Consider the following 23,167-nt stretch of genomic DNA (forward strand, 5'->3'; position numbering starts at 1 on the left):
CACAAAGGACAGACGAGAATCTCACCCCCAAATCAGACATCCAGACTCCCCATGACGTTCTCAATTTTGAGTCATTTTGTTTTCACTAAAGATTATCTCTGCCTTGGTTCTCTGCAAAATAGACCTTTTGGAATTTGTAAGTGGTTGATTTTTGGATGTGATTCCTGGAGCAAGAGGGCAAGACAGGAAAAGGGAATGGAGAAGGTGGGAGAAACAGTATACAAATGTGAGACTGAGCCAGCCATGGCTAAGGGCAGTGGGTGTCCGTCCTGCCAGGACCTCCCGGAGAGCTAAGGAAAGGCACCTCCAAACTGTCTACCGAGGAGATAACATGGGGAGCTGTCATTAACTTACCCACTCTTCTGGGCTGTGCATGAACAAGCCCAGGGTGACTTCATATAGGTGGGTGTCCCATACCTCGGCATCAGCAAAACCCCAGGCCAAGAGTGAGAGGTTCACTGCATAGGCTCAAGTGTGTCTGCACAAGGCCCATCAAATTCCACAGGAAACTGGCCGAGGCAGCAGTGGTTGGAGTAGGAGGTAGGGCCAGGAGCTGGGGATGTGGGGTACAGCCCACGCCTTGATCCTCTCTGATCTGTAAGTGTCCCACCTGCTGGAAGTCCAATCCTTCACAGAGTCCTGTCAAGGTGGTGGCTGGTTGCAATAATACACAAGGGCTAGTGGGATAAGGTGCAGCTGGTCCCCAAACCATTACTAATATTTAAGACTTCCCTTCTTATGATATAGTTAGGTTCTGAAACTTTGCAAATTAGAAACATTCGCACAACTTTTCTTATTTTTTTAAATGATTTTTATTTGTTGATTTGAGAGAGAGAGAGAGAGCAAGATAGAGAAAGCACAAGTGGAGGGTCAGAGGGAGAGGGAGAAGCAGACTCCCCACTGAGCAGGGAGCCCGACTCGGGGGTCGATCCCAGGACCCTGAGATCATGACCTGAGCTGAAGGCAGACACTTAGCCAACTAAGCCATCCAGGCACCCTTCTAGCAACCTTTTAAAACCCTGATGCGGGGGTGCCTGGGTGGCTCACTCAGTTAAGCCGTCTGCCTTAGGCTCTGTCATGATCTCAGCATCCTGGGATCGAGCCCCTTGTTGGGCTCCCTGTTTGGTGGAGAGTCTAGTTCTCTCACTCCCTCTGCCTGTCTCCACAGATGGCTCTCACTCCTTCTGGAATAAATAAATAAAAATCCCTAAAAAATAAAAAAAATTTTAAAGTAAAATAAAACCCTGATGCCTAGGCTATTGCCCAGATGGTAAGTCAATAATTCTCTAAATTAGAAAATTAACACAGTGACTATACTTAACAATACTGTATTGCATATTTAAAAGTTGCTGAGAGAGCTTTTAAAAGTTCTCATCATGGGGCGCCTGGGTGGCTCAGTGGGTTAAGCCATTGCCTTCGGCTCAGTTCATGATCTCAGGGTCCTGGGATCGAGCCCCGCATCGGGCTCTCTGCTCAGCAGGGAGCCTGCTTTCCTCTCTCTCTCTGCCTGCCTCTCTATCTACCTGTGATCAATCTCTGTCGAATAAATAAATAAAATCTTTAAAAAAAAAAGTTCTCATCACAAGAAAAAAAATGTGTAAGTACATGCAGTGATGGATATTAACTAGATTTATTGTGCTGATCGTTTTGTGACCTACAGTTACCAAATCATTATATTATCCACCTGAAACTAATATAATGTTATATGTCAATTAAATATCAATTTAAAAAAACATAGGAAAAAGAAAACAAACATCAATGATAACATTACTTAATCTGCAGGTAACACTCAAATTTCACCAGTTGCTCTCTACTGTCCTTTTCTTGCCCAGGATCCAAGTCAGGTTAAAGGGCATCCAGTTGTCCAGTGTCCTTAGTCTCCTCTAATCTGTAACATTGCCTCAGTCTTTTCCTTATCATGACCTTGACACTTGGAACTTGTAAATCATTTATTTGGGAATGGTTGGTTATTCTATGGAATGTTTCTCAGTTTGGGTTTTCTGATATCTCATGATTACATTGAGGTTATACATTTTTGGCAAGAATGTCATAGAATATTGCAAGAATCTCATGCATTTTACCATGGTCATATGATGTTGCTGTGTCTCATTGGTGGTGATGCTATCCTTGATCACTTGGTGAAGGCAATGTCTTCTGGTTTTCTCTAGTGTAAATTTATAATTTTCCCTCTTGTAATCAATAATACATTTCTTAGGGGGAGATTCTTTGAAATTATGCAAATATTCTGTTTCTCCTTGAACTTTGCCCAGAATTTTTAGCATCCATCAATGGTTCTTAAAAAAAAAAAAAAAAAAAAAATGTTATTTATTTATTTGAGAGAGAGAGAGCATGAACTAGGGGAGGAGCAGAGGGAGAGGCAGAAGCAGACTCACCACTGGGCAGGGATCCTGATGTGGGGCTTGATCCTGGGACTCCAGGATCATGATCTGAGCTGAAGGCAGACACCTAACCGACTGATCCACCCAGGCGTCCCTCCATGGTTCTTACCTGTTGCACTTACTACTGTGTGGTGTTCATCACATTCTTCATTCCTTCCACATTTATCAATTGGACAAGTTATAGTTATAACTATATAAATAACTATATAGGTTTAACAGCCCTGGAGAAAGGGCTGGTCTGAAGCTTAAATTAAAAGAATGAGGGGGCACCTGGCTGCCTCCATTGGTTAAGCATCTGGCTCTTGACTCAGGCTCGGGTCATGACCTCAAGGTCATGAGATCAAGTCTCCTGTCTGACTCCACACTGAGTGCTTATTCCTCACTCACTCTCTCTCTCCCTATCTCTCAAATTAATTAATAAATTGAAATTTTAAAAAGGAATAAATGAGAAACAGAACTGCTGGCCTGCTGGTGTGAGAAGAATGAAATATTTGTCAGTGGTTTTCATTTAGGACTAATACTGTTGCTTGTTATGGGAGGCAGCTAGAGATGAAGTATCAATAAACCATCCTAGTGAAATGTGTAATCTGGGAAGATCTGGGGTAGGAAACATAATAGGGCCGTGTCTAATATGGTAACAAAACAGAAACAGGCTGGCAGGGTGCGGGATGGTCAGTATGTGATCTCTGTGTCAAAAAGGAGCACATGTATACAAATGTCCCAAGATTAAGACCAGAAAACAAGAAAGACATAAGGATACTGGCTGCAAAGACACAGAACAAAAACAAAAGAAAAAACCAAGCTTGATACATCTGCTTAAAGGAAAACAGAGAAGTCATCTGAGGTGATTAAAAAAAGAAGAAGAAAAATGTAGGGGAATAGCCATAGGAGAGACTCAGAAAGAAGTGAAGAAATAAGAATTTTAGGTCACAGTTGGTGAACCTGGCAAAGGAAACTAGGAAAATTAGCCAAAGGTGGAAAACTCCAGAACCAGGAAGAAAGAGGTAGGTCCTGCCACATAGAGTCTGACTGTGCCAATTCACTCAGGGGCCTAGAAAGCAAGGGGTCAAAGGTGGGGAAGGAATGGAAGCAAGAGAAACGCACTGCAAAGGGCATCTTAGCCATGAGTCTTCTATCTACAAGGACAACTCAGTTCAAACCACCCTAAGCAAACACAGAGTCTCTTTTGGCTTCCTTCACTGGGAAGGTCAAGGCTTACCAGCCACCAAGGCTCCCCGTCCCCAGGCCTTGGTCCCTGCTGCTCCTTCCCAGCCCTGTATCTCTAAGCTCTTCTTTCTTCTGTGGGTTGGCCGCTTCGCCTCCCATCTCAGGTGGGCCCATCTGTGTGGACAGAAAAGGTGGCCACCCCTATCTCGAAGTTCCCATCGAGCTTTTCAAAGCTTTTCAAAGAGAATGCCTTTGAAAGTCTTTTTAGACATTTACAGTAGTGGAGACGGGCCAAGCACTGCTGCTCTCCTAGAAAAGCAGTTGCTTGCAGACTGCTGCAAAAAGTGTGCTTCAAAAGAGTCAGTGGGAGCCCGCCAGCTGGGCAGTAGGGCCCCTGGGGGTGGGGGGTTGGGAGCCAGCTGTCATCCTCTGGACACTGCCCTCTGCCCTTGCCACCAGTGGCTTAGAGCCCTGTTCTCTTTGCCCCGAGTAGTGTGTTGCAAGATAACTCAGATGTACATGTGCCCTCTACCTCCCCACGATATTTCCACAGCTTTGAACTTGTACCCAGTTTGCCCTTGTATTTGTCATCTGTAAATTTCCCTTGGTATTTTCTGGGTCTCCTCTAGGCCCGAGGCCTCTCTGACCTCCTTAAGGGCCATTGCATTTTCTACAATGGCCCAGAGGAGCACTTGGACAGCACGGTACATTCTGCCAAGCATACAACTCTAGCTGTAGCAATCCGCCCTGAGAAAGACCTTTAAACTTTCATTCAGTGCTGTTTTGTACCCTTTGTCATTTCTGAATAGAAACATGGGACTGGGGCTGAGCATGAGCTGTCCCTTTTCTCAACCTATTACAAGTGACAACTGTCCCATTTTAAGACATCTGGAGGCATTTCTCACATTCAAAAGTAACTGGGGTGCAACAATCCTTGAAAATTCTACCGTGATTCTCATCTGATGCCATACGTTGAAGTTTTAGCCTGCTATTTGTTGAAGCACAGATTGTTTCAATCCTGGTTATTCTCTAATACCTTTTCTCCTCTTCTCTATGATGCTAGAACCCTCAACTGGCAGACATTCACATGAACTTTGAATATAAAACCAGCATTGTTCTGCATGACATCTTACGAAGAGCTAACCAAGTACATATGATGGGAAGCGACATGGTCAGTGTGGGCATGTGTCTTAATGGAAGGTGCGTGCCTCCTGTTGTCTGCATGTGCTGGTACACTATCTTTACCACTGGGCAAGGGCAATGTCCTAAGTTTCACAGAACAATAAGATAGAAGAAACTTGGATCCCAGGATGGCTTCACGGAGCAAAGCCTCCATATCATCCCTGGAACCAGCTACATCTTTTTTTTTTTTTTTTTAAGATTTTATTTATTTATTTGAGAGAGAGAAAGAGACAGCAAGAGTGGGAGAGGCAGAGGGAGAGGGAGAGAGAGCATCTCAAGCAGACTCCATACTGAGTGTGGAGCCCAAAGCAGGGCTCCATCCCAGGAACCTCAGATCATGACCTGAGCCGAAACCAAGAGTCAGATCCTTAACCGACAGAGCCACCCAGGTGCCCTGGAACCATCTACTTCTTGACTGTAATATAAGAGAGAAATATATTCCTATCTTAAGTCACAGTTAGTTTGGGTCTCTGATAAAAGCAGCAGAACCTACAAAACAATAAATACACTGGTTCTCTGTCCCCGAATCTTTTCTTAAGGCCAAACCATCACACTCATTCTTTTGACCCTCTTGAAAGAAATCGCTGTTTTCCCCTGTCCTTGTGACCTTCCTGTAAACTTTCTCCAGGTACCCTCTGTTTTTCATTTTGGGTGACCCTCAGACCTCTAAAAGTTACAAATTACAACAAAAGGATTAGCTTTCAAATTATAGACACTATTCCTTCTTCCCTCCCTCCTTCCCTTCTCTCCCTTTCCTTTTGTTTCCTCCGTCCTTCTATCCTTTCTTCTTTCCCTCCCCTCCTTCTTGCCAAACTGTAACAAATACAGTGCTTCCACGGTACACTAGGCTGGACATTGGAAGAAGATACTTAAGTCCAATATGTACCAGAGTCCCTAGTTGCCAGCAACAGAAACCTACACTGGTTCATTTCGGAGGAAAAGACTAGCAAAGAAGATTGAGTATCACAAAGTCACCAAGATGACTGGGTAGATGGTGGCTATGCTGCCAGGACAACCATCCAGAATCACACCACAGAATGAGTGGATCAGAAGAGGTTGCCTCCTGACCAGCACCAAACACTGGACATCTGTAGGGCTAACACGACCAGCCCTCAGCTCCTGCAGTGTCTCCAGCATCACTGCCTCTACTGCCGTGCCCCGTGCCCCCTGCCCCCCGGCCCTGCCAGGAAGCCTTCCTCACCATCCCCTCCTCTATGTCACCCATTTCCAGTTCAAGGTCTGGGGCAGGCACAGCTGCTGCTGGTGCCTGCATCACCTGCCCAAGGCTTGGCCTCCAGGGAAAGGGAAATGGGAAACATCTCGAATTTTCACCTTGTCAGGTGCTAGCAGTCTGCCCATCACGGTAAAGCACAACATGAAGAACTTAGCAACACAGGAAGGCGGTTCAGAAGCCAGGCTACCAAAACTAATGGAAATATCTTTCATGGAGGAACTTGACCTTGTCTCCCTATATCTATTGGACTATTAATTTTGAATGCATCAAGAAGCTTGTGCTTTTCAGTTCTGTACTTATTAGGCAGCAAAACTCTAAAGAAAGACCTTCCTCCTCACTTGTAGAAGAATGCAAGGAGTCCCAGAAAAGAAAGATCAGCCTTTCTCTTCCTGCCTCTGGAGTGATGGAGCTGATCCTCAGTATGCCAAATGAAGAAAATTTGTACAGAGGGGCTCCTGTTTGGCTCAGTCAGTTAAGCGTCTGCCTTCAGCTCAGGTCAGGATCCCAGGATCCTGGGATCAAGTCCCACATCCGGCTCCCTGCTCAGCGGGGCATCTGCCTCTCCTTTTCCCTCTGCCTGCTGCTCCCCCTACTTGTGCTCTTTTTCTGTCAAATAAATAAATTTTTTAAAAATCTAAAAAAAAAAAAAAATTGTATGGAATTTGAAGGAGCCCTTACCTATGTTTGGGGGTATTTCCCCATTAAATAGGTCTGAGTGGACCAGTCTGATCTTCGATTTCACCATCACTGGAAGTTTGGGCTCAGATATGTAAATGAATGATGGCCGATCAGATGCTCGTGCCTGAGACTTTAAATCTGAAATGAGTGGAGCAAAGAAGCTGGAATAGTCAAGAATTCATCTGTGCCCTAGGGGGCCCAAGGGACCTCCAGCATTTAATGCAAACAGCAGACACGTCCTGATCATGTGTCCTCAGCATGATTTGGGTTGGATTCTCACCTGGGTTTTGAGCTTAGCCTTCCTGGAGATTCTGTGACTTACCCTGAGACCCTTTCAATAAATTGCTTTTTTGCTTAAATCAGTCAGAATTCCTCTTGCTTGCAACTAAGATGCTAACCCACACACTCACTATGTTTTTTAAAAAAAGATTTTATTTATTTATTATGGGGGAGAGAGAGAGTGCGTGAGCACAAGCAGGAGAGGCAGAGGGACAGGCAGACCCATCAGTGAGTGTGGAGCCTGATGCAGGTCTTGATCCCAGGACTGTGGTTCATGACCTGAGCTGAAGTCAGATGCTCCACCGCCTGAGCCACCCAGGTGCCCCTACGTTTTTATTAGTACATTTTTTACTTTCACGAGTGTTTCACTTTAATAACATATTCACATATAAACCACTAAAAACTGTTAGCTCTTTTTCAGCTTTGACTACCATATTCCTAAAGTTTTTCTTCATCTTCCTATGACCTAAAGACTAAGACTAGAAGGAACCCTGGGGACTGTCTAGACCACTTCCTTCACTAAGGGAAACTCAGACTCCAAGACGTTCATTCCCATTTTGGGGATGAGTCTCATTTCTATGGACAGTCTCTGGTAATTTCTCCAACTAAATCAAAACCATTCCAAATTAAGGGCCTTTCTCTTCTCATGCTGAAAATTTATTTTAGAAATATAATGAGCTCCTTCTCTATTACACAAACCACCAAAGGCAATAAGAGGACTGGGCTCCAAACCAATCCTAAGGAAACATCACCAGTTTTCTTTGCTATTCAACCCAGGTTTGGCACCTGTTTATCAATTCACTTAGTCAAAACCACATTTTCTGAATTTGTTAATGAGCATGTTGACGGGAAGGACGGAAGGACGGAATCAAAAGACTTGAGGAGGCAGCTGGTAGGGGAGCCGGAGGTAGCTCACACTTCCTTAACAAGCTGGTGCTAAAAATGTGAAAAAGGATCTGAGGAACCAACATTCAGAACGGACAGCAGTGACAGCGCAGCCAAATCAAAGGAACCTGGGTCCCCGAATAACGGCACAACGCGGGTCCCCTCCCTCCCCACACCCGCAGACTCAGCACCCCTCAACTCCAGCTGTGATAGGAGCCCAAGATGAACTTCTGTTGTGTGAAGTCATTGAGATTTTGGACATGCATTAGTTAGCCCGCTCTTCTTAGTTTCATGCCTAATTATAGAAGAATACATTTATACCCATCAAAGAAAGCCTAACAGAGGGAGAGACTTGGACAAGGATGGAAAAGTTTAGCCAGGCTAATATAAAAAGATACGACTATAACCTATTTCCTGGGTGACCCTAGCTTAGCGCCTTGCAGTTCCGGAGTCCCACTTTGGCCGGACTCCACCATCTCTCCCGATGCAGACTTTTGGGTTCTAGATCTCTTCCTTGAGGCCAACCCTTTACCTCCTCTAGGCTTCTTCCAGGTCTGTGAGGGCTGGCTATTGCTCAGGGTTGACTCCCTGCTGCCCTCGAGTACTGGCCCTTGCCTCTCCTTGGCTCAGGTTCGTCTCCTTATCTTCACGCTGTGCCTTGTTCTTGGCCATGGCCTTCAGGCTCCTGGCCTGGCTCCCACCAGGTGCCCAGAGTTCTCCCTGCATACCCTCTCCTAATGCAGGAGTGATCCCAGTAACCCTTGGTGGAGTCACCTTCTGAGGGGTAGCCCAACACGTTGTAATTATTTTTCCTTTCCCATAAGTTCTGAGTGGATTAAGTTCGAAGAATATCCATATTTATGCTCTTAGCTATTCCTGTTATCTGAATTACATGAAAGAAAAAAACCCTTTATCTTGAACACCTGTGTGTGAACCAATGTGTTAAACATTGGTGCGTTTCATTTAATCTACTACTAGTAGCCTTACTACCCTTTGAGGGTAGTATTGTAGCTGCACGTTTCCAGAAGAAAAAAAAATGAGGCTTTATAAAATTAGGGTTTGGCTGAAGGTCACACAGCTAGTAAGAAGTGGGGCCAGGAGTCTGAACTAGGTTTATTTCATCCCAAAGCCCATTGGTTCCCTTTCCACTCCACAGTATTGACTGTGACCACCCCATTCTGGGCTACAGGGTTTCAAACAGGTATACAGAGTTCAAGGTGAACTGGGGAAACAGAAAGCACAAATGTATGGGATATCTCCTGGCCATCAGACTAATTCATATTTCTCTTAGCAACATGAGGAATAAAACAGACAAGTGCCTATCATCTTCCAGTAACATCAAGGTGAGTAGTTGGGCAGTAGTCGAAAATAATCATGGTGGGGCACCTGGGTGGCTCAGTCTGTTAAGCCGTCAACTCTTGACTTCAGCTCAGGTCACGATCTCAGGGTCCTGAGAACGAGCCCCACATTGAGCTCCATGCTGGATGTGGAGTCTGCTTAAGATTCTCTCTCTCTCTGCCCCTCCCCACTGTGCACTGTGTGCACGCTCTCTCTAAAAAAAATAAAAATTTTAAAGAATCGTGGTAAAATTTAATAAGGATAAAACCTCAAATGGCAAAGTACAAATGTACTCCTCAAGAGGGCTTATTTTGCATAAACTTACTTAAAAAGTATTCTTGGGTTCATAGTGACCCAGTAGAACCACCCCACTGTTGCTTTTGATGTTGATGATTATGTTGAACATTTTATTATTTTTTTTAAGATTTTATTTATTTATTTGACAAAGAGAGAGAACGAGCACAAGCAGAGGGCCCAGGAGAGGGGGAAGCAGGCTCCCCGCTGAGCAGAGAGTCCAATGCGGAGCTCAATCCCAGGACTCTGGGATCATGGCCTGAGCCAAAGACAGACACCAACTGAGCTACCCAGGTGCCCCCATCTTATTGTTATTCTTTAAAGCACACCTCCAGGAGTTATTACCAAAAGCACGGCATGGAGAAACCACGATGTACTCTTTCCACTCTGTTTAACCTTGGTCAGGATTTCATTGGATTAACGCAGTCATTTTTGGAGCCACTCATTGCGAGTGATATGTGAAGATCTTGGACATGTCTCAGGGCAAAGCAATAAAAATGACTGGCTTGGGGTAAAGAGCCTTATTAACAAAGTCCAGGGGAACCAGATTTATTGAGTAGCAACAGAGATCTGTGATTAGGATAAAAAAGTCAGGAATTTTGGTCAGTGTAGTAGTATTTTTCAAAACATGCACAGACCCATATGTATTGGCATCAGCTGAAATGCATGTAAGAAATACAGATCTTGGGAAAATCCCAAACCTCTAAATCATACTTCTGTTGGGGGGGGGAGCCCCCCCCAAGACTTATGCACACTGAAGTTGACAATCTTTGTACCATTGATTCTTGGCCTGAGCTGCAGGTTGGAATCACCTGGAAACCCACCCCAGAGATTCTGATTAATTGGTCTGGTATGACCTTAGGGCATCAGCTGTTAAAAACAGCTTTGGCAGGTGACTTTAAAGTGCTCCCAAGGTTGAGAACCTCTCCTCTGTGCGAAGCTAGAAGGTCTGAATGCCAGCAAGCAACTGTTCATCTTCAATTGAATGGTGGAGAAATGGCCTTATTAAGTTTGTGGAACATTTTCGTTAGATAATTCCTTTACATGCACTGTGAGTCACCTTTCCAAGATAAATGCATTTTATTTTTATAACAGTGATTTGTCTGCTTTCATAATTAGAACCTGGGACTCCGAGTAACTGTGAACCAAAGTCATGATTTTCTCTGGCTTTTGGTTCTTCCCTCTCCCTGTGATTCTGGTTTCTCTCACAAGATGACTGGGAGCAATGACAAATAAAAATATTATAGAGTGCTTTTAAACAATGATGTAGGTCACACAATGACCTGAGGCATTGGGGCTCACTGTGGTCTTCCTCTTCTCTGGGGTTCTGCATTGTCTTTGACTCCTGCTACCAAATCTGGACTTTAGGGTTGGAGACAAGGACAGCAGGTGTGTTTGCAGACAACATTTGATTAGGGCCCAGAGAACAGGTACTTTTCCAGTTGGGGAAATGTCCTGGTAGCCATCAAGTACAGCAGAGCAAGAAGAGTAAGGGTGATGATGTTGCTGCTATTAGTCATTGTGCCTTACGTTATATCTGAGTCCACACCAGGGATCTTTGCATTCAGGACCTTATCTGATTGTGTAATGACATTAATTGGCCCTGGAAGGGATTTGATGGAGTTTCTGGTACTGTTTCTTCCGTTATACTCTTGAAATTACATTTTAGGTAATTGGTCTCTTTCTCTATAGAACATAATTTTGCTCGTTATCTTTCTTTCTAATTGTGGTAAAATACCCATAATAAAAGCTACTACTGCAACCATTTTTTAAATTTAAATTCAGTAATTAACATAGACTGTAATACTGGTTTCAGAGGTACAGGTCAGTGATTCATCAGTCTTATATAACACCCAGTATTCATTACATCACGTGCCCTCCTTAAGGTCCATCACCCAGTTACCCCATCCCCCCACCCCCCTCCCCTCCAGCAACCCTCCGTTTGTTTCCGATGATTAAGAGTCTCTTATAATTTGTCTGTTTCTGATTTTGTCTTGTTTTATTTTTTCCTCTCTTCCCCTGTGATCCTGTTTTGTTTCTTAAATTCCACATATGAGTCAGATCGTACTAGTGATGATCTCTGATTGACTTATTTCACTTAGCATGATACCCTCTAGGTCCATCCACGTCATCGAAAAAGATTTTATTTTTTGATGGCTGAGTAGTATTCTGTCGTGTGTGGAACACTACATACCACATCTTTATCCATTCATCTTATTGCATCCATTTTGAAATGTACCGTTCAATGGTGGTAAAACTCTCACACTCTGCAACTAATCTCCAGAATTCTTTTCACTTTGTAAAACTGAGACCTTACCCATTAAACAACTTCTCATTCTCCATCTCCCCAGCTACATACCATCTCTTGAACCTGAGAGTTATCAATTTAATCTACTCTTTAAAAATTTCCTAAAATTCACAGCCCTACAAAGTTTACTCGGTGTTGCCACATTTGCCAATCCAATCTTTTTTTTTTTTTAATATTTTATTTATTTGACAGAGATCACAAGCAGATAGAGAGGCAGGCAGAGAGAGAGGAGGAAGCAGGCTCCCTGCAAAGCAGACAGCCTGATGCGTGGCTCAATCCCAGGACCCTGTGACCATGACCTGAGCCGAAGACAGAGGCTTTAACCCACTGAGCCACCCAGGTGCCCCCCAATCCAATCTTTCCTTTAGGAAAGGAAAATATTTCCTTTGTCCTTTGTTAGTCCACATATCACATGCTCCCAAGAAAGTATATTCTGGCTTTGCATTAGGTAAAATGTCTGTCCATTTAACAAAAAATAAAAGTGGAATACTATGAACTGAATTTCACTGGGTGAAAATTTAAGTCTCATAATACCGGTGCTAGAGAAATAGTTAATTCTCAAATGTTGGGGGAAGAGTAAACAGATTCCACAAATTAGACAGTATCTATCAAAATAAAAAATGTAGACATCTCTTCATCAGCTACTCAGCTGTCAAAGCTTTACATATATATTCACAGAAATAAAGTATAACTTAAATCTGAATCAACAGGGGACTGATAAATACTTACAGTATGCTATATGATGAACTATTATACAACTGTTAATGTGAGAGTTCTGTGGGTGCTGATATAAGATCTGAAATATATTATTGAATAAAAAATAGAGGCATATAGAATGACATAAACCTTTTGTGAAAAAAATTATTTTTTATTTTTTATTTTTTATTTCCTGAGGGACAGAGAAAGAGAGAGAGAGAGAGAGAGATGGGGGAGCGGCAGAGGAAGAGGGAGTGAGAGGATCCCAAGCAGACACCAAACTGAGCTCCGAGCCCAACATGGGGCTCAATCTCAGAACCTTGAGACGACCTGAACTGAAATTAAGAGACGCTTAACTGACTGAGCCACCTGGGCACCCCCAAACCTTAATTTTATACACACACACACACTCTCACATCCCTTGGTGTCTAGAGATACAGTTCCTTTTCTGGAAAGATTCCCAAGCAATTGTTAACAACTGCAGCTTGGTGGAAATAGACAGGTGGTTGGGGGTTGGGGGAGGGGAGAAATACATCTGTGTTTCATTTAAACCTCTCAGTACTACTGGAATTTTTAAAAACGTGTGCTTGTATTACTATAGAATTGTTTTTAAATGTCAACTGCATTAACTAGTCAGTGGAATTACAGCTCATTTAAATTTTTTTATCATTTTCTATAGATCCCAAAGTACATTTTAAAAATTTCTATCCATTTGAAAGGCAAAACAAAATATAAAATTTCTTGCTTTAGATATTTGGCCAAATAATCACTTTCATGACTAATGTAAGTCAGTCTTCCATCGTTTATGTGTCTACAAAGAAAACAAGCCACAGCCAAATCAACCAAACAATCCTGCTTGCTTGCCTTTTTTTTTTTTTTTTTTTTTTAACCACAGCACTTTATTTTCCTCACACAATGACATATTGCTAGGGCCTAATATTCTCACATGACAGTAGAAATCACAATCTGGGGATGCCTGGGTGGCTCAGTTGGTTAAGCCGCTGCCTTCGGCTCAGGTCATGATCCCAGGGTCCTGGAATCGAGTCCCGAATCGGGCTCCTTGCTCGGTGGGAAGCCTGCTTCTCTCTCTGCCTCTACCTGCCTCTCTGCCTGCTTATGTTCTCCCTCTCCTTCTCTCTCTGACAAATAAATAAATAAAATCTTTAAAAAAAAAAAAAGAAATCACAATCTGTTGTCATCTCTTAAAGAATTGAGGATTGTGTGCAAAAACCTTACATAAATTAAAAGAGTGAATAAATTTACAAGTGTAAATGCAAACCATTTTCCAACTCAAGGCAATTAACAGCCCAAGGTGTTCTGGCAGGAAAACACTGGGTAAGAAAGCAAAGTGGGTCCTGAGGCTCCCACCTTCCCATCCCTGTTATCCCAATGGACCTACGAGACAGAAATGGCAGCTGTTTCAGGGCTCTTGCCAGCCTCTAGAGAAATCCTGGAATAGGCAGCTCTTAACACAGGTCAAGAAACTCACACAGATCAAGAAACTCAGGGTCTTGCAGATTCTCCAGTCAATGGATTTTTCTTCTATAACCATGTTCTCAACCTCAGGCACAAAGTGACCCAGCCAGAGGTGCTAAGGGTTTAAATCAAAGATATATACTGGGTATTAAACATAAACTAAGGGAACAGTTAACTTGGATACAAGGTCAAGATCAGCAGCAAGTTCCACAATCAGTGCTGATATCAGATGCGAGCTTCAAGGACACACTTCTTTCCAAAGCCTCGTTCCAGTTTCAGGAGGCCGGCATGAGGGTATACACTGACCAGGGCAAATGCATACTCGGGAATTCACTCACGGAGGAAATGCTACGCATCTGCTCCAAGTTCGTTTAAAAGTATTTGCAGTGCACAACGGAGGGGCCCGACTCCAACATCCTCCTGCTTGCTGATCCACATCTGCTGGGAGGTGGACAGCGAGGCCGGGAGGGCGCCCCCGACCCACACCCAGGACTTGCGTTCCGGAGGAGCGGTGATCTTGACCTTCATGGTGCTTGGCGCCAGAGTTGTGATCTTCTGCATCCTGTCGGCGATGCAGGGGTACACGGTGGCCCCGCCCCGCAGCACCGCGCGAGCATAGAGGGCCTTCCGGATGTCGACGTCACACTTCTGATGGAGCGGAAGGTGGTCTCGTGGACACTACCCGACCCCATCCCCAGGAAGGAAGGCTGGAAGAGCGCCTGCGGGCAGCGGAACCGCTCGCTCCGGACAGTGATCACCTGCCTTGTGAGGCAGCTCATAGCTCTTCTCCAGGGAGGAGGAGGACACGGCCGTGACCATCTCCTGCTCGACGTCCAGGACGACCGAGCAGAGCTTCCCCTTGATGTCACGCACTATTCCCCGCTACGCGGCGGCGGCGGCGAAGCGACAGCCACACTCGGAGAGGCTCTTCATAAACTAGTCCGTCAGGTCCCGGCCAGCTAGGTCCTGACGCAGGATGGCGCGGGGGCAGGGCGTACCCTGCGAAGATGGGCACAGTGTGGGTGACCCTGTCCCCAGAGTCCAAGACAAGACCAGTGGTGCGGCCAGAGCCATGCAGGGACAGCACAGCCCGGATGACCACATACATGCCTGGGGTGTTGAAGGTCTCAAAAATGATCTGAGTCATCCCACAGTTGCCCTTGGGGTTCCGGGGGCCTCGGTCAGCAGCACGGGTGCTCCTCAGGGGCCATGCGCAGCTCGTTGTGGAAGGTATGGTGCCAGATCTCCACATTGTCTCAGTTGGTGACAGTGCCGTGCTCGACGGGGTACGGGAGGGTCAGGATGCCCCGCTTGCTCTGGGCCTTGTCGCCAATGTAAGAGTCCTTTTGGCCCATTCCAACCATCACGCCCTGGTGTCGGGATCACCCGACGATGGACAGGAGCGTAGCTCGGGTGGGAACCATCCCCGGCAAAGTCTGCCTTGCACGTCCTGGGGCCATAGTGGACGGCGAGCGCAATCATCTCCTCTTCCATTGGGGTGCGTGGAGGAGGACACGGAGGGCCCTTGGCGCGGGAACACAGGGCGCCAGCCAACTGGCCCAGTGAGACAGCTCTATTCTCTTTTTGACACGAGAATAAATGACATTTACTAAAAATCCCCTCAGTTTTCTCTTTGGTCCTCTGAAAGCAGTCTTTGTAGAATCATTGTAGTTTTATTATTTCTTTAAGCCTTTCTGCAGTTTTTATGATTTCCTATAGATTTTGCTTAGACAATTTTCCTCAAAGACTGTGTTATTACACTGAATAGACTAGAACATCTACAGATCCCTCAGGGTCTCAGGCACTTGAAGTTCCTGTGTCATAATAAAAATTGCCCTTTTTTGCTTCTTGTAGTCCTGGGAGTTAAGCTTTATTACAAGTGAAAATATTCTGCTAATCTCAGGTCAAAGAGATAAAGTGTTAATATCCATACTCTGAAACTTAGCGCCATAGAACAAAACTAAAACTGTCTTCCCACTTCTGGAAACAAGCTCAAGACTTCCACAGATATCATGCAGCAAAAGTTAGGTAAGAAAACCATTTCCTTTTTTCTGTTGGAAAAGACATGGGAGAATTGATTTTCTGGTTATTAGAGTTAATATAATGTTTAACTCTGTGCATGAATAAACACATTGAGCAATTACACGAATCAATGCTGTAAGTCAACGAATAAGCCACACTGTTGTAAAATCAATTCTTAATGATTTTATGTTTTCACTTAAAATGGATCACTTGGAAAGACAATAAACAAAACCCAAACTCACTTGTAGTTACCATTATATTAGTCACAAAAAAAGTCCAGGCTGCATTATACAATTTTAAATGGCGTTCCCAATTGAACTCACCCTTACTATGTCCCAGCATAAAAATGCAGAATGTACTTATTTAGAATTGAGTAGTACTCATTGGAAAATAAATTTCTGGCAAAAGCACAAACTATGTGTGGTTCCCATAGAATTAGACAAAAATAGATATCGTTCAAAATAACAATAAGAATCCCATGGGACTGACTAATAAAAGATGGCTGGCACAATTTGAATTCCAGTGTAAGGGCTACAGAGAACTTTAAAAATTGGTAACACGGTGGAATCATTTATCATTCTTTACAACTATCACTGCCATGTTGGAACGCTCTTGGAGACCATGCCTTCAAAAAGAGCTCAGGTTACTGACACACTGGGAAAAAGAGGATGCGTCTTCTGTATTTGGGTTTTCAACAGTGACAGTGGGCTATCCAGACAACACAGATGTAGGCACCCTGCTGATTATAGCAAGATCAACTTCCTGTTTAATTTGTGCTAAAGTTTCTAAAATGTCATTCCACAGATCAGTCGCTTTTCTTGCTATCAGATTCTCAAATAATATAATCAGAATATAATGTTCTTTAAGGTTTTTCAGATAAGGATGAAAATCATCAGGGCACCTTGGTGGCTCAGTCAGTTAACTGTCTGCCTTTGGCTCAGGTCATGATCTCAGGGTCCTGGGATTGAGCCCCTCGTTGGGCTCTCTGCTCAGAAGGGAGACTGTTTCTTCCTCCTCCTTTGCCCCTCCTTCTTCTCATGCTCTCTCTCTCAAATAAAATCTTTTTTTTAAAAAAGGGTGAAGATTATGTCACGTACCATATGATTGCATTCATATGTGGAATTTAAGAAACAAAACAAAAAACAGGCTTTTTTTTTTTAGATTTTTTATTTACTTTTTTGACACAGAGAGAGAGCACTAGCAAGGGGAGTGGCAGATGAGGCAAAAGCAGGCTCCCTGCTGTGCAGAGAGCACAACATGGGGCTTGATCCCAGGACCCTTGCATGGCTTGATCCCAGGACCCCAGCCTCATCACCTGATCTGAGTCACCCAGGCACCCCCAATTTTGAGTGTTTTAGAGAGGCAGTTTCCCTGACAGCAGCCATGACTCTGCTACCTGCATGGCTATTCGAAGACCATGGAGATGGGAAGATGGGAGTCCTGTCCACCAGCAGATGTGAGAGGCCCCTGTAGAGAACTACTCCCTAGTCTGTGGGGCTTGTGTGGACTTGGTCACTTGATCTAGTAACAAAAACAGCAGGGATTTTTTTTTTTTTCTTTTGAAAGGACTGGGGAGTGGGGAATAATCCCATCCATCCATTTACAAAGGCAAGCCAGCTAACTAATACTTAGACACACACATAAATGACTTGCATTTTATGCATTCCTTACTGGAACCTGTTCCTTCTAACGTCTCTTAAAAAACTCTTTCCAGAAAATAAATAGGCACAGGAATCTTTACTCTATTTTAAATGACTATGTTTTCTAAGATACATATTCTAAATAAAGGATCTTTCCTGATCAATGAGTTTATTATATAAAAATTCTTACAAAGGTATAAAAATTACGGGGCACCTGGCTGGCTCAGTTGGTAGAGCATATGATTCTTGATCTAGGGATCCTGAGTTCAAGCCCCACACTGGGTGTAGAGTTTATTTAAAAAATAATAATAATATAGGAACACCTCGGTGGGTTCAGTTGGTTAAGTCGCTGCCTTTGGCTCAGGTCACCATCCCAGGCTGCTGGGGTAGAGTCCAGTGGGGAGCCTGCTTCTCTCTCTGCCTCTGCCTGCCACTCGGCCTGCTTGTGCTCTCTCTCTCTGATAAATAAATAAAATCTTTTTAAAAATTATATACATAACCATTTAGCTATGTTTTTTTTTTATATCAATTGCTTTTATTGAACACAGTAAAAATTACATGACACTGGAAAGGGTTTGGGACTATGCTGCATTTATAATATGCAAAGGGAACTGAAAATCTGATATGATAATTTCTTTGTTTTTACTTTATTTTTGAAACTCCACTATAATGGCCCTTATGGTAGACTATGTTCCATCAAAAATAATGTGACTTTTAATCTTTCATCCTGAAGTACCCCAAGTGTCCTTTACAGAGTGCGGTTGGTATCATCACAAAGATTAGGGGCCCTCAATGGTTAGGCTTTTCAGGGAAACAGAGAAAGAGCTGTGCAGACTGCTCCATGGTTTGGGGAGGGCTCCCTGTGACATTAATCTACAAGCTATAACAAGTATGCAACGTAAGACAAAGAAGCCTATGACATACAAAAAGGGCATGTTACTAATTAAGAGAGACTGTGTTTCCTGGATAAAAGGAAGAAGGACAGTTTCATACCTAATGTTGCCCTGGTATTTCTTACCATAATCAATTGCAACTGTGTAATAAAAATTTCCCCTTGCTTTCTTTATAAAAATCATCCTGAGAAAAGACAGTGACCCCTCTCAGCACCTGGCTCCTATTTTAATAGGGTCTGATGTCTCCACCCTCACCAAAATGGGCTTCAGTGTGGAAACTTGTGTAACTGTTGTAAATTCACATTAGGCCCAACTCTTGAGGCAGTGCTAGACGGGTCAGGAGGAAATGCCTCTGCACTCAGCCATTTTCCCTGACATACTCAAGGACAAGTAAGATTTCTCTAGGGCTGTAAGGAGGCCATCTGCCATGTTAGTGGGAACTCAGTTGGGCTGGCCGTGCTAAAGGCAGAGAGACAACCAATTAGGATAGATGATGTTCTCCCTGCCTTCCCAAATTCCTTCCCACTGGGCTAGCTGATGCTTGAAATTCTCTGATCAGAGTTTCATCCTTTACCTTCCTAATGAGGATACTCCTGAGAAAGAAAACATATCAAACCTTGGTTTATTTTCTCTTTTCTGTCTCTTTGCAGGAAGGAGTTGAGCAAATTGTTTCTTGAAAGCAGTGTAATAGAGAATAGGGTTACTGCGTAAGGGGAGAAGGAGAAAACAGAAGAGTGAAAACTCTCTAGCCAGCTTCTCTTGGGCCATGTGGAAATGCTAGGTCCCTTCATCCTGGGAACATCCGCACCATTAACGGAACAGTAAAGAGTCCTAGAACCAGTCCTTTAAAGGAATTAGTGTGTTAGCTAGACTGGGAGATGAAATGTCATTTTCTCCAAGTCCTCCACAACTAAGTTGTCTTTTGCTCAAGATTCTGATATAATGACTCACATCCTAGAGGCTTTGGGAAGATATCCCTATGAGATAGTCTAAATTCTGAGTGCGGTCATTGTATCTAAAACCCTTCTTGCTAGAAACACTGCAAAACAGAAGCCAGCTCATCTTCCATAGCCCCGCTCAACTGTTCTTAAGAAACTGTATGCTGATAAATTCTTCAGCACTGCTATTTTTCTCTTTCACGGGTAGATCAAGGGCTTCAAGGTCCAAGCTCTCCCGCTGCCCTGTTTCCTTCTGTCTTTATCAGAGTGACTGCAACACGAGCTCTGGTGGTGGAAACTCTGATAGCCCTCCCTATCTTTGCCTTCTTTCTCTCATTCTAAACTTAAATGTGGTCACCCCTTTCCTTTCAGAGTCACCTAGGGGAACATGATAACTCGGGCTATTTCTCTGCTGTAATGCAAAAACCATGTTGCAACCACTGCAGTAATTCCATAGTATTTGAAATTATCACTCAGATATTTGAGAAGGTTCACATATATCACTCAGATATAAGAGAAGGGGATACCTGCTTTAAAAAAAACTCTTTTAACAACATATACTATATATGCATATATATATATCACATATAAAATAATATATAGTATACTGTACACTTGACTGCTGCTAAAAAGTAGACCTTAAACATCTCACCACACATGCACACAGGAAGTGGTCAGGGGGGTGAGGGGAATGGATGAAGATGGTCGTTAGGTACAAAGTTCCAATTGGAAGATGAGTAAGTACAGAGCAAGTAATGTCCAACATGATGACTATAGCTAACCCTGCTGTAAGGTATATTAGAAAGTTGCTAAAAGAGAAGTTCCTAAAAGTTCTCATCACAAGGAAAAAAACTGTCACTATATGGAGATGAACATTTACTAAACTTATTGTGGTGATCATTTCGCAATACACAAATATTGAGTTGTTATGTTGTGTGCCTTAAAATTATGTAGTGCTATACATCAATTATATCTCAATAAAACTGGAGGGAAATAAAGGTAATGTGTGAGATGATGGAGATGTTAACCAGCTTTACTAAGGTACTCATTTTGCAGCTCATATGTATATCAAATCGACGTTATCACACACCTTAACCATATAATGGCCTACGTCAATTATATCTTAATAAAGCTAGAAAAAAAAATCCCTGGCTATTTCTATATTGTCAGGAGTGCCAGTAATAATAATCCAGTTTATGCTTGGACAGTGGTGTTCTTTGGCTATTTTTCTTATTTTGCTCAATACTTGCATATAAGCAAAGCTGACACAGTTCAGAGGAAGCTGGAGCTTCCCTCTATGCTCAGCCAGGAGCCTCCATTTTCCATGGAACCAAACATCTCTGTGGCTACTCTGGAGCTTAGTAGCTTCGGATCGCAATATGGCAGCTGAAGAAGCCTGTGGACCCCCGGGGCCGGTTCTTGAGAGCGCCTTCTTTCAAGTTCCTCCACCTTGACTCCTATTTATTTATTTTTTAATTTTTATTTAAATTCGTTAGTTAAAATATAGTGCAATATTGGTTTTAGGAGTAGAATTTAGTGATTCATCACTTATATACAATATACAGTGCTCATCACAACAAATGCCCCCCCAATACCCATTCCCCATCTAGCCCATCTCTACCCACCTCCCCCCATTAGTTTGTTCTCAGAGGTTAAGAGTCTCCAGAGGTCAGCTGAGTGGCTCAGTCAGTTAAGTGTCTGCCTTGTGCTCAGGTCCTTAACCCAGGGTCCTGGGATGGAGCCTTGTATCAAGCTCCCTGCTCAGTGGAGAGCCTGCTTCTCCCCCTGCCCTTCTCCCTCTGCTTGTGCGTTCTCTCTCATTCTCTCTCACACAGATAAATAAATAAAATCTTAAGGAAAAAAAAAAAGAAGAATCTCTGTGGTTTGTTTCCCTCTCTTTTTCCCCCCCTTCCCATATGTTCATCTGTTTTGTTTCTTAAATTTCACATATGAGTGAAATCATATGGTACTTACCTTTTCTCTCCACCTTGATTCCTACTGAACCCCCTCCCTCAGTCACTCAGTTTATCCTACCCTGGATTTCTAGAAATAAAGTCCCTTCAGTTTATGACCTATCTCTAGAAACTAAGCGCTTTGTAGACATTTTCCTATGCAACCCACAGCACTTCTAATAGATCTACGAGAAACACAGTTGCATTATTGCAGCAAAGCAAATAGGGTGCGTAGAGTCTAAAATATTTGCATACAGCAGCTGATAACACTGCTGTCACAAGGAATCAAAGCCTAATCCATTAAAATATGCCTCATTTCTTTAAAGCCCCAGATTTTTGGGTGTGCGTTGTGGTAGAAGTATGAAGAAATGTTCCTTAGTAAATGGGAAAAAGTAATTTAACCTTTCTGAGAAAATTCAGCAAGCGTGAGATTGTCACAATTAGAATCAGTTGTTGTTTCCAAATTTAGGTGACCTTTTTGAAGTGGAGCAATAGAAGTCTAATTGAACACAAAGAAGATAAGTTTTCATTCAAGAACCAATATTTAAATTCCAAAATTATTTCAGTGCCAAGGCTCTGCTTACTTTAAACTTAAAAAAAAAAAAAAAACCTAATAGGGGATTTTTAAAGCACTGGACGTGCACACTGACGTATTTGATACATTCTCACAATGAGTATGTTCATGATTTTATCAGCTACTCTCAGATGTCAAAGAAGTAGAAAAAACTTGGAGAGTAAAGTCACTGATAATGGTGGCTGCAGTCAGTTGTAGAACAAGTGACCACATTATTTAGGGAAATAAAAATATCCAGTACCAGGCTGTCCCTTTCATTTGTGACTTAAGGGTGGGGTAGGGGATCCCTCAGTGGTTTTTTTTAGCCCAGTAGTACCTTCAGGAGCTCCATGGAGAGGATTAACAAGATCAGGCTGCCAGAAGCAAAGCAAAGAATTCCTCAGGACTGGTGTGTCCCAATTCACCTAGTTCCTCACCCTAGGACAGTTTACTGGGCTTACTGTTTACTGGTTTAAGAACAATATTAACAATTCTTGTACCTAGAGCACTTTCTCACTTTGTCCTCACCCAGCTCATTATCTCCATTTGCCAAATGCAGACACAACTCCCACCCTCTGAAGTCCAGGCTGCAATCTCTCCTCAACCACCATGAGATGCTAAGATGAGATACAATCCATATTCAGGGCAGATCCGAGGAAAACATCTGTGCCCCACCCCAGGCCCGGCCCTCAAAGCCACCGCAGGATTCAAGTGTGGTTCTCGAGGTGGGTAGGGTGGGGTGGATAATCCACTCAACCTCTGGGGTAGGGATAAAGGGCAGAGGGTTCTGGACCGTCCTTCCCCCCAGGTCCCACCTTCCCAAGCTGAGTCGCTGCATCAGATGAAAACAGAATGCGCACTGTTGTAAGTCAACGCCTCGTTTCAGCCGCGCAGAGCGCAAGCAGTCAAGCTCGCTGCTGAGTATGTATGTTACAGCCATACCAGCCCATACTGGATCCGTTGCCAGGCGCGAGCCCATTATGACGTCCGCCACGAGAAACTTACATTCATTCTGTCTTTAAAACGTCCAATAGGAGGACGCCTGGGTGGCTCAGTTGGTTAAGCAGCTGCCTTCGGCTCAGGTCCCACATCCGGCGCCTTGCTCGGCAGGGAGCCTGCTTCTCCCTCTGCTTCTCCCTCTGCCTCTGCCTGCCATTCTGTCTGCCTGTGATCGCTCTCTCCCTCTCTCTCTCTCTGATAAATAAATAAAATCTTAAAAAATAATAATAATAA

At 43.5% G+C, this 23,167-nt stretch overlaps 1 long non-coding RNA gene and 1 pseudogene across 1 annotated transcript in view; both read right to left on the reverse strand.

Annotated features, from left to right (window-relative positions):
* The window catches only part of LOC132016032 (uncharacterized), an 86,177-nt gene that overhangs the window by 33,713 nt on the left and 29,297 nt on the right, over positions 1-23,167 (reverse strand). The gene's annotated exons all lie outside the window — the stretch shown is intronic.
* Positions 14,308-15,430, reverse strand: LOC132016029 (actin, cytoplasmic 2-like; annotated as a pseudogene).

The sequence above is a fragment of the Mustela nigripes genome, chromosome 4, assembly GCF_022355385.1.
Source record: "Mustela nigripes isolate SB6536 chromosome 4, MUSNIG.SB6536, whole genome shotgun sequence".
Taxonomy (NCBI): domain Eukaryota; kingdom Metazoa; phylum Chordata; class Mammalia; order Carnivora; family Mustelidae; genus Mustela; species Mustela nigripes.